The 12,414-nt window shown below is 39.6% G+C and overlaps 1 pseudogene across 1 annotated transcript; it reads left to right on the forward strand.

Annotated features, from left to right (window-relative positions):
* Positions 1 to 10,249: 10,249 nt before the first annotated feature.
* Positions 10,250 to 11,361, forward strand: LOC148060222 (uncharacterized; annotated as a pseudogene). Its single transcript, XR_015709305.1, has 3 exons — positions 10,250 to 10,335; positions 10,394 to 10,899; positions 10,985 to 11,361. The product of XR_015709305.1 is annotated as an uncharacterized LOC148060222 (transcript).
* The last annotated feature ends 1,053 nt before the right edge of the window (positions 11,362 to 12,414 follow it).

Below are 12,414 nucleotides of genomic sequence, written 5' to 3' on the forward strand. Positions count from 1 at the left end.
TTATTTATTTTACAAATAACAATAAAGAAGAGGAAATAAATCTTGTCAGATTTTCCTTTAAGATGTTTGTTTGAGACATTGTTTTTTTTGGGTTTAAGTAATAAAGAAATGACACTATTTTAATCTACATTTAATATTTGTTACAGTTTCAATGATCACAATTTGATTAAAAGAAATGAGAAATGTCTTGACATGATGTCACACTCACACAACTGATGATGGGGAATAAACATATTATATCTTATGTGCAAACTCGTCGAGAAAACTCAACCAAAATAAGTTTTTAACACCAAAAACACTGTTCATAACAAGCGAATATGGGTCTGAATCCAGTCCACGTGCCTCACTGTCTCTCTCAGTCGCCCAGACTTCGCTCTGCTCTGGTTCCTCATCCCCTTCAAAGCCGTCAAGCAACTCATGTGTGACCAGTACTGGCTGACCATCAAGATCGTGACGGCTCTGCTGCCCATCGTGGGCCTCTTCCTCTGCAACACTCCTGGCTACATGGTGAAGAAGATGATGGGAGCCTGAGAGAGAAAACATTCTAATTATCATTTTAACATCTCATATATTCAGTATATCTGTGTTGGCCTTTTGATCTGGTTCATTGATTTATTAAGTGTTTTTGTTTGTTGTGTTTGCCCAGATTACAGCTTCTTTTTCTTAATGACAATTAATATCATTATTATTGTAAGTAAGTAAGTAATATTGGTATTTTGAGCGCTTTCATAGTCTTTGGCGCTTAAAAAATTAAAACAATACCAGATAAAATATATGCCTAAAAGGTCAAGACAACTCCGAGACAAACACAGGAGTCTCAGAGAATCAAGGAAAAGGTGTGCGAGGAACCATCAGGAGATTCTGATCCACAGACCTCAGAGCCCGAGCTGGGGTGTAAGTCTGGATCCGATCACTGATGGAAGGTCTGACCATGAATAGATCTGAAAGTAAGAACCAGAATTTTTAACTTGATCTTGAAAGAAACTGGCAGCCAGTGAACAGTTTTAAGGATCGGGGAAATGTGAGTTCTTCTACTAGAGCAGCTCAGTATTCTCGTTGCAGAGTTTAGTATGAATTGCAGGCGAAACACATCCTTCTTGTTAAGACATGAAAACAATAGTCCAGACGAAAGGACACAAACTCATTGTCTCTTAACGTTCTTTTTTCTCTGCGAGTTTCCTATTTTGTCCTAAAAAAGGTTGATGCTTTTTCTAAAGACATGTTCTACAGCTGCGTTCAAAGTGGTTTTGTCACTTTTATTTTGTTTATTTTACATTTTCAACATACGTGAGGGTGATATCAACTAGTTGTTCTTCTCTTTAGTCAGTCTTTTAAAAAAGAAAAAAGTAAATTATTATTGTGGAAGTGGTTCCGAGCTTTAGTTTCAACTCTAACGGGAAATATATTTATGTTTTCATCGTCACTCTGTGTTGAAAGGGAAATGAATTTTCATTTTCATTTTAATTATTTATAATTGTTGTTTGTTTAATTTTTTGTGAAAGCATTTTATTATTAACTTATTAGTTAATTGTAGTAGATCAAGGGAATTACAACCAAAGGTAAAGAATTTTCAGAGTAATCTTTGCCTTTTTGGAATTACAGGTAGAAATGCTTACGTTGAGTTGATGGCAGCGATTATTATTCGTCTGAAAAGACACATTTATGGACAAAACAAACACATTTACATGATAATGTTTTTAAATTACTTACTTGAAATAAGTAAATGTTTGTGTTGGCTGTCTTTTCGCTCACAAATAACTAAAGTAAAGACATAATAAAGGGGTCTAAATTATTATTATTGAGCAATAAGTCGTTCTTCTGTCTTCATCTGGTTGTTTAAGCTTCAGTTAAAAAAGATATTAACAGTTTAAATCAAGAAGTTTAATTTACATTTAAGCAGATCGATGTCGGCACGTTGCAAAAGTAAGGCTTCCGGTCGACGGAAATCACAACCACACACACCTGCTGTCACGGCAACCACACGGGTACGAGAAGAAACGTTATCACGCTTCCGTACTTGACCTTATTCAACAAGTGTCACAACGTGTGCGACCGACATTTGAAACACACACACCTGTACACAACTTTATTCAGAGAACATGGATGAACATCAGGAAATACATACAGAAGAACCTTTAGAAAATATATTTAAATAATAAGTGAGAATACATAAATGTATGTCAACCTTACTTACTTATCTTATACTGAAATACTATGTACATATACAGTATATATATATTACTTTTTCATAGTTTTGTATATTTAAAAATCTCTGGGAAGTGCCAGGTACTCCAGCTAAATTCTAATATAAGTTTTTCCAGAACAATCCTCATGTGAAGTTCAGACGAGCAGGATGGAAGTATTGTTTATTTTTGGACGAAGATGAAGACAACTGAGCTCCAGTCGCTACATTAAAATGAACAAACATTTTTGTCTATAACGCTGAAAAGAACAGATTACTATTACTAAAAATAATCCCAACATCAGTGGACTTGAGGGTGAGAAGAAAATGAGTTTGAATTTCAGGTGAACGATCACTTTAATAAAAAAAGAGAAGAAGAACATGAATCCATAAGAAACAGTAAAGAACATATGAATGTTGGTCACAGGTGAAAGTCCAGCTTAAACACAACCTTGTATGTTTACGTTTCCTCCAGGAACTCTGGTTTCTTCCCGAGTGCAAACACATTAATTAATGATAAACTGTGGGCCTTTCATCACATGACGCTTGGATCCAACAACAAACTAAAAACAAGGAAATGAGACACTAAACCACTGAGAGAAGGTGGAATAAATAAAGAAGAACTCAAAGCTCCTCCTTCATCACTTCCTCTCAGCAAGTGTCGAACAAGAGCAACATAGATTGAGACGTCAGTGACTCACAGATCAACATGATCCGACTGATGGTCTTCAGTTACTTGACAGGTACCATCAACAATATTTCTATATTCTAGTGCATCAATGAATCCATCTCTCCTCGTCTGTCGTCCCTCACAGGTCTGAGTCTGAGTCTTGACGTCCAACAATTGCCCGCAGAGATGATCACAGCGTCTGGTGAAGAGATGCTGATAAAGTGCCAACCTGACATTGGTTCCTACTGGATAATACTCTGGTATCAACAGCTTTATGGAGAGACAGAAATAAAGCTGATTGGATACTTATACTATACAAATGCAATAATGGAAGAGAGCTACAAGAACCAGTTCAACATCTCAGGAGACTCCGGAGTAAAGCAGAGTTCACTACAGTTTCGAGTCAAACCAGAACACAAGGCTTTCTACTGGTGTGCAGTTACACACAGTGTGTTGATTTATTTCACAGCCACACATGAAGTCACTCCTCTGACATCTGTTCATATCACTCCATCTTTTAAACCTCCTGCTCAGTTCAGGAACTCAGCGCTTCTGAATCATACATTTATATTTCTGGAGTGACTCACGATGGTGGTCTTGAGACCTGGTTTGACCCGTCAGTTCGATCCATTTGGGAATTAAAGGATCAATATTCATATGATTTTACCTTCAAATCATTTTTTTTTGTATAGTTGTTATTTTATTTTTTATTTTTTTATTTACAATTAACGTTCAAATGTAAACGGAATATAGATGCCAGCAGTAACTACGCACCTAAAGAAAATCCTCTGAGATCCCGGCAATGACTGAGGACGAGAGGATACAGTGACTCCAGCAGCTTTTAAAGCTGATGTTTGGACATGTTTTGGTTTGAAAACAAAAGAAAGCAGTTACGACTTCGTCAAGAGTCATGTGGTCTGTAAATTCTGACAATACTAGAAATATATCCTTGTTACTACGTTAACATAAAGTATTGTTGCCCCTGTATCCTGATACACATCGCCAGATACCTTGTACTTTCATTTGCAAGAAGTTTTAATCATAAAATAAAACAAAAGAATACAAATAAATACAATAAAATTCATTAATAAATACAATAAGAATACAAGTAGAAAAAATATCTAATGTCTCCATCAATGAATCTTTAAATCTAAAAGTATAAAATAACAGTCAATCCTCGGAACACATCATACAGATGGAATCAGCACATTCTAAAATAACAACTTGATCTGAGTCTCACTCACTGCGACAGGAAGTCTCAGAAAGGTGGAAAGAGTCACTTCCTGCATCAACGAGCGCCACATCCTGCCAGAAGAAAACTAACGTCAAACTCTCATCACTCGCGCGACTTCAAGAATCATGATCCGATGGTTGATATTCATTTGTTCTTTCTTTCTTCACAACATTCCTCCTGTATCCACAGACGCTAGCGAGGACGTCCGTCAGACTCCAGCCGACCTGATCCGACATCTTGGAGAAGAAGTGACGATAAACTGCAGTCACTCAAGCCCTGTTTTTGACATGATCCTGTGGTACAAACAGCCAGCAGGCACAAGTCAAATGCTGCTCGTTGGTTTTGTACGATTCACTTCTCCAGCTGTAGAAGATGATTTTAAGGAAAGGTACGAGGTGAAGGGAAACGGAAAAAGCCAATCCACTCTCCGGGTGCATAAAGCGACGGCAGCGGAGGACGGAGCCGTGTATTTCTGTGCTGCTAGTTACGCACAGAGATGCAAAAAGCCGAATTAACTGTCATCAAACTCAGCTTCGCTGCCACACTTTGATGTGTCTTGAGCGAAAGCCAAACTCATAACACAGCTGCTGGAATATTTGTCATCCATTGAGGTGTGAAGTGGGACAAAGATAGTCATTCGTGGTCATGTCAGAAGGTTTTTAGGTTCTTCACACACTTTAACGTAGTTGTTTTGTTTTTTTTAATAATTTGTTAATAATAATTTTTGGGGGAAATGCAAGTCTAAAATGTAGAATTGCAGAGTCTCGGCTCCTGTTGATATTTAAAAAATTTAGTTAGAAAGAAAGTAGCAGTGTCGCCCTTGAAAGGTGTTTTAGGAGGCGGCGTCTCATCCAAAAAGTAAATTGTGATTTCAAATTAGATTTTTCCATCAGTTGTTGTACTAGCTAGAAGACAATAAAACGATTAAAACTTAGTCCGTTTCTGTCGCTCCAACACGACGTCACGTCCAGGTCTTAATACTTTGCTTTATGGAGAGAAAAGGTCAAAATGCAGAGAGTACGGGTCGTTTATTCGCCGCTTAAAGTCAAACAAAGATACAACTTTACGATCGAAAGGACTCGCTCTTTGCCGGCAGCTCTACAGGTCAATAGCTCCGGGAAAGACGGTCCCGTGTTATGGGGCTTCGCTGTATTTAAGGGAAAGTTTCCTGTCCAGGGGGTCGTTTCTTCCGGGGCAGTGGTTCTTTCACGTTTCTTCATGTCTCGGGTCACCTGGAGAGTAACTTCCTTGCTTCCCTGTTGTGTGGGCAAGTTCCTTTGTCTTCCAGCCCCCCTTTTTTGGGTGTGTTCCGTTTTGCTCTTTTGTTTCACGCCCACAGGTGTGAAAAAGGGCAGACGACAGATGTTAAACTAAATCGCTGTTTGAGCTCTAAGTCTGCTGCAAGCTTTTCTTGAAACAGTGTAAATCAGTCTGGAGTGAAATGTTGGTTGTGAATGTGTATTCAAACGTTTAAGCTTAGATGAAGCTAGTCATTTTTACTTTAATGCTAAAAAGATAATCAAAATATAATTTAACTATGGCGTATACGTAAAGTGTATAATAATTTCCAATCTAACAACAAGATGTAACAAAACCTATATTAAAAGCAGCAATACGCAACTTTTGGTATCATTGATTTTGGCTACACCCCAGTGTCAGAACCTTGATGCTGTGAAATCTCTGTTGCGCTTTTGACAAATACAGCATAACGTTCGTTAACAAAATGAGATAAAGGATCTTGTTGTGTCAGTTTCTCGTTTTATTAAAAATCTAGTAATGACTCACTGGTATAAAAGGCAACGTTACCTTGAATAACATTGTTTAAAGTAGTCGTGTAGTTACTTCTAGTTGATTCTCACGCAAGTCATGACTGTTTAAAATCAAACCAATATCAAAACCAACTTCTTAAATGCGACTTTTTAATTTAAAATACAGATTTTAGCTGAAATTAATATCCCAAACTTTAAGAAATTACAACATGAATTTCCAAGTAGAAAAATACTTCCCTTTATAATATTAATTATGTCGTTTTTTAAAGGCTTAGTTACATGTAATAATTTTGGTAAATGTTTATCTTCATTGCATGACTAAAATGAGTTCGCTCTCAGTCATAAATGAGAAGAATAAATCATTGTAACGATGGCAAACCGTCGTGCCACCACACACACACACACACACACACACACACACACACACACACACACACACACATATACACACACACACACACACACACACACACACACACCAAAAAGACTCTCAGACAGGAAGTGACGGCTAAAATGTTGCCACCCACAAACAGTGGTGAGAGAGCCAGAGGAACATCGATCACACATCTTCTCACGGTGGACCAGCATGATCTACTTCATAGTGTGGTGTGCTTTGAAACTCATGCTGACTGACGGTGACTTTATTGCAATTCCTAAAAGGAACACTAGGGTTTTTTTTACACCGTTAACGTCTTCAAAACTCTTTTCACAGGATCATCTCTGACTGGAAAAGTGGAGCAGACTCCGCCGGAGATGATAAAGAACCCTGGAGAAAATGCCACCATCAACTGTGTCCATCATATCGACACCTACAATGTAATCCTGTGGTACCGGCAGAGCGGCCAACAGTTCAAGTTGCTAGGATACATGTACGCGGATAATCCCATGATGCAGCCTGGAGTTAATGTCACGATAGAAGGAAACGCAAACGCAAACAAGGACTGCAAGTTGAAGTTACGGGAAGTTAGTGAGCAGAACACTGGGGTTTACTTCTGTGCTGCCAGTGCCCACAGTGAGACGTGCTGCTGATCCTCAAAACAAAAACCTTACAACATTCTGGTGTTGGTTTGTACGCTCAGGTCTCACAGGAGCAGCCTGTAGATGAAACTAAATGGTTAACACCAGAGTCAAGTACTCAGCAATATTACACATATATACTTGTTACTACACTATCACAACACCAGAGTCAAGTACTGGAAAATACTACACATATATACTTGTTGCTACACTATCACAACACCAGAGTCAAGTACTCAGCAATACTACACATATATACTTGTTATTATACTATCACTACACCAGAGTCAAGTACTCGACAATACTACACATATATACTTGTTACTACACTATCACAACACCAGAGTCAAGTACTCGACAATATTACACATATATACTTGTTGCTACACTATCGCAACACCAGAGTCAAGTACTGGACAATACTACACATATATACTTGTTACTACACTATCACAACACCAGAGTCAAGTACTGGACAATACTACACATATATACTTGTTACTACACTATCACAACACCAGAGTCAAGTACTCGACAATACTACACATATATCCTTGTGACTACACTATCACAACACCAGAGTCAAGTACTCGACAATACTACACATATATCCTTGTGACTACACTATCACAACACCAGAGTCAAGTCCTCGACAATACTACACATTTATACTTGTTACTAAAGTATCACTATCATGTATGGTATCATTGACCGTGTGTCGTGATACATATATCACCAGATTCTTCCTCAAACACAGTTGATATCGACCAAAAGAGTGAGATGCCGTCAGAAGCTCCGCCTTTTTTACCCTCCAAGCTGTCAATCAGGAAATGTTTTCACTCGTTCACCGACAAGCTTCTCTTGACTCACAATCATGATGATCGTTTTCCTTTTTCTTCTGAACGTTCATTTCATTTCAGGTATTTACTGTATAAATATGTACTTCTAGTATGAAACAATCAGCAGCTGATAGTAGTAAAGTCCACATTTTTGTATTACTTTAGTTTCTTTGTGTCATGTTTTCGTTACATTTCATCAGTATTTATATTTAAAGTACTGGTTTTCTCTCCACAGGTTCCAATGAAACCGACCCGGTTCGCCAATTTCCTGAAAACATGCAACTCAGCTCCGGGGAAACAGCAGTAATCCGCTGCGTAAATAATCTTGAAAACTACGATAAAGTTCTCTGGTACAAGCAGAGGAATCGAGGGGGTCTACAGTTGCTGGGGTACCTCAATGTGAGATACGACAGTGTGGAGCCCGGCGTGGACGTGAAGATAGGAGGGAGCGCCAAGGCTGGACAGAACTGCACGTTGACGATAGAGAACGTTAGTGTGAACGACGAGGCCGTTTACTTGTGTGCATCTACACAGTGTGACAGAGTCCTGCGGCTCAGAGCTGAAACCTCGAACATTCACAGTGTAGTAGGAGAGAGTCAGAGGACTCACCGCTGTGCTCTAGCTGCACTGGAAGTACGTGAAAGAGTGAAATGAAAGTAGTAAGTAAGTAAGTAATATTTAATTATATAGCGCTTTTCGAGACCAGGGTCACAAAGCGCTTAGACAATCAAAACAATACTCAAAAAAGTACATACTTTAAAGATCAAGATAATACTGAGAACAACACAGGAGTTCGAGAAATTCAAGGAAAAGCCTGAACAAATAGAAACGTCTTAAGATGTTTCTTAAAGGAGTCAGTAGATCATCAAGCACAAAGAGAGAGGAAGATCGTTCCAAAGCTTAGGAGCAACAGCCTGAAAAGATTTCTCTCCTCTGGTCCAGAAGCGTGTTCAGGAACCATCAGTAGATTCTGGTCCACAGACCTCAGAGCCCGAGCTGGGGTGTAAGGCTGGATCAGATCAGTGATGTAAGGAGGAGCCTGACCAGGAATAGCTCTGAAAGTAAGAACCAGAATTTTAAAGTTGATCCTGAAAGAAACTGGAAGCCAGTGAAGAGTATTAAGGATCGGAGAAATGTGAGTTCTTCTACTTGAGTGGGTCAGAATTCTCGCTGGATAATAGGGAAACTATTTTATGAAACTTAGTAAATGGCACATTGATGAACAAGAGAGACATTTAGAACAACTTGATAACAAGTGTATGAACCATTTGGACACAGAAGCAGAGGGATAAGAATACTATGTTTTAAACATGATGGTCATTTAAACTTGTAATTCATATGGTGCTAATGCAGTTTTTTGACTTCCAGGAAATGGAGAAATCGTCCATGTTCCTGGTAAAAATTATAAAAATGTACATATTCAATTCAATTGACACTGAAAAATGCATTTTTGTAATTTGCAGCTTCCTTTGCTGATCATTTAAAATTATTTTGATACAGATTTTTATTAAACACCAAGACGTTTTATCTGCCTCGCTAGACAGTCGTCTCAAAATCAAAGTAGTTCCATTTTAATGTTGACGTATAAAACACAAATAATTATTTCTTTTTTTAGGAAACATGTAAAATTACACCATAGAGCTAAAGTAAGATTAATGTCCCACAGGATCCAATATTTAAGGCAAATTTCTGGGCAGAGGTCCTCTCCCTATCGCCCTATTGGTTCCTTCAAACTCCCTGTGTCACGATCTCCTGTGGAGAATTCTTCCTACTTTGTTTCCTTTTCTAATCATTCAAATATTCTTGGGTGGGGGTTCCTGTCTCCTAGCCCCACACTCACGGGTGTGTCCCGGTGTGTGACAAATCGACATTTAAATAACCGTTGTCATGACTCTACGTCTGTTCTAAGCTTGTCTTGAAACAGTGTAAATCAGTCTGAGTGAAATGTTGATTGTGAATGTGTTTTCAAACGTTTAAGCTCTTAGATGAAGCGAGTCATGTATACTTTATATTTTGATTATGGTTTTTGCATTAATTTAAGTATGGCGTATACGTATAGTGTATAATAATTTTTAATCTAACAAAAGCTAAATAAAAACAGTTACGACTTCATCAAGAATCATGTGGTCTGAAGATTCTGCAACACCAGAGTCAAGTACTGGACAATACTACAAACATATTCTTGTTACTACAGCATCACTGTATATCGTATCGTTGACCCTGTATCATGTTATGATATGATATCGCCAGAGTCTCATGAATACACACCACTGTGTGATTAAGTTTGACACGCCTGACTTAGATCAAGTCAATTTGTTGTTTGTCAAACCAAAAACTTCTGACCAAACAATCCACGTAACAGATTAAAGCAGGTCACACAACAGTTGTAAATATAAATTACAAGTGTAAAATACAGCTGTGATCATTGGAAAATAGTCCACAGATGCAGAAGAAAATGACCCCAAAAAGAGGTGTAAGGTCGCCAAGTCTGCTGCAGATGGAGTCTGACTTCTGGAACATCTTGTCGTATCGAGGAGGAGTTTGTGTCGACGAGACTGAAGCGAGACGATCACAGGGTTTCAAAAACACCACGATGCTCGGCGTCTGCTTGTGTTTGATCTTCGGTAATCACGTCAAACAATCAGGTTGTTTTGTTGCTTCGCTAACCTACTCTTTCTTTAGGCGTCAGTCTGGGTGTTAGAGTCGACCAGAGTCCTGCAGAACTCTTGGTGAACGTGGGGAAGGAGGCCCAGCTGGTCTGCAGCCACCAAAGAAGAGACTTCCCGCTCATGCAGTGGTACCAGCAGTCGCCTGGAGAGACGGCCCTCAAACGCATCGGACACTTGTATTCCGCACAGAAGCAATACGAAGAATCTTTTAAAGAGCATTTTCGTTTTGATGGTGATCTGAGCGGATCATCTCACAAGAACACCTCCATGTTCATCTCTGACCTACGAGTGCAGCACAGTGGAGTTTACTACTGTGGAGCCAGCGATGCACAACGAAGACAAATCCTGTCGCACACGTTCACTAACTCACAAGACCCTCCCCTTGTTTATTGTGGTCTTATTCAACAGTCAATGTCTGCATCACTTCCTGCTCAAACCAGTTGCTTCTAAGCTGATGCTACCAATGAGGACGGAGTTGTGGAAGAATGATCTCACTGATCCTCTGTAGTGTTTTAACAGGTAATATCAACCATGTTCACGGATTAAATCAACATTCACCACCAGAGTTATTGCTATGAAACGTGACATTTAGTGTCGTTGCCAGGTGCTTGTCTGAGCCTCGAGGTCCTTCAGACTCCGGGAGAAATCATCACAAAGTCCAGAGTCCGAGTGGAGATGGTCTGTGAACACGGCAGGACCGACTACAGACAGATGCTCTGGTACAAGCACTCGGCTGAAAACAACAGCATGGACCTCATTGGAGACCTAAGATATAACAAAGCCACCACGGAGGAGCCTTTTGAAGGAGATTTTAAACTCTCAGGGAATCTGGGCGGAAACACAGCGAAGAAAGGGTCTCTGATCATACTTGAGGCCGGACTGAAGCACAACGCCGTTTACTTCTGTGCAGCGACAGAAGCACTGCGACAAAAATCAGCTCTTGACTTCACAAAAACTCAGAGAAATGTAGTTTTGATCTAGAGTTTCCTTCACACCTGCGTCTGTGGTTTTATCAGAGCCTGATACAACCTTGTGTTCTTCACCTGAGCTTGTCCAGGAAAATAACAATATAACTCAACAGGGTGTAAGAAAATATCGATGGCACCTTAAATATCAGGGGTGTCAACGTTTGAGCGCTTTCTAAGGTAAGGTAAGTTAAAAGGTAAAACTTTATTGATCCCTCAGGAGGTCTCCTTTGGGAAATTGTTTAAAAAAAGAACAAGATGACACAATCTAAGTCTCAAGATAAAGACAAAGAACATAGATCAAAGAAAAACAACAAAGACAAAGGATACAAAGACTAACATAGAACAGAACATCCAGATACTTTCACTCCACTCCTGCCCCCGAACTCAGAATTGTATAATTTAATAGCCCGAGGAATGAATGAGTCCTTGAGTCTATTGGTGTTGTATCATGGTAGGATCATTCGTGCTTCATCTGCTTCTCTGCTCACTGATGACAGTTTTCAGAGGATGACTGTCATCATCCATGATGGACAGTAGTTTGTTCAGTGATCTCCTCTCAGCAACTGTCACCAGTGAGTCCAGCTTCATTCCAACCACAGAGCCAGCCCTCCTGATCAACCTGTCCAACCTGTTGACACTCCTCTTGGACACATTTACACCTCAACACACCACAGCATAGAAGAGGACACCACAGACTGGTAGAACATGCAGAGAGAAAGAACAGTCTACTCTGACACTTATTATATACATGGTCTGTGTTGCAGGACCAGTTTACTGTCCATCCACACACAGAGGTACTTATAGTTGTCAACTATCTCCACCTCGTCGCCTCTCATGGACACTGGACGTGGCTTTGTCCTGGACCTCCCAAAGTCCAAGACCAGCTCCTTGGTCTTTGAGGTGTTCAGCTGCAAGTGGTTCCTCTCACTCCAATCCACAAAGTCACGTATCAGACTCCTATACTGGTCTTCGCTGTTGTCCCTGATGCATCCAACAATGGCAGTGTTGTCAGCATACTTCTGGACGAGACTCAGCTCTGAGTTGTAGCAGAAGTCTGAAGTGTAGA

This window comes from Callionymus lyra, chromosome 18 (assembly GCF_982586985.1).
Source record: "Callionymus lyra chromosome 18, fCalLyr1.hap1.1, whole genome shotgun sequence".
In the NCBI taxonomy this organism is placed as follows: domain Eukaryota; kingdom Metazoa; phylum Chordata; class Actinopteri; order Syngnathiformes; family Callionymidae; genus Callionymus; species Callionymus lyra.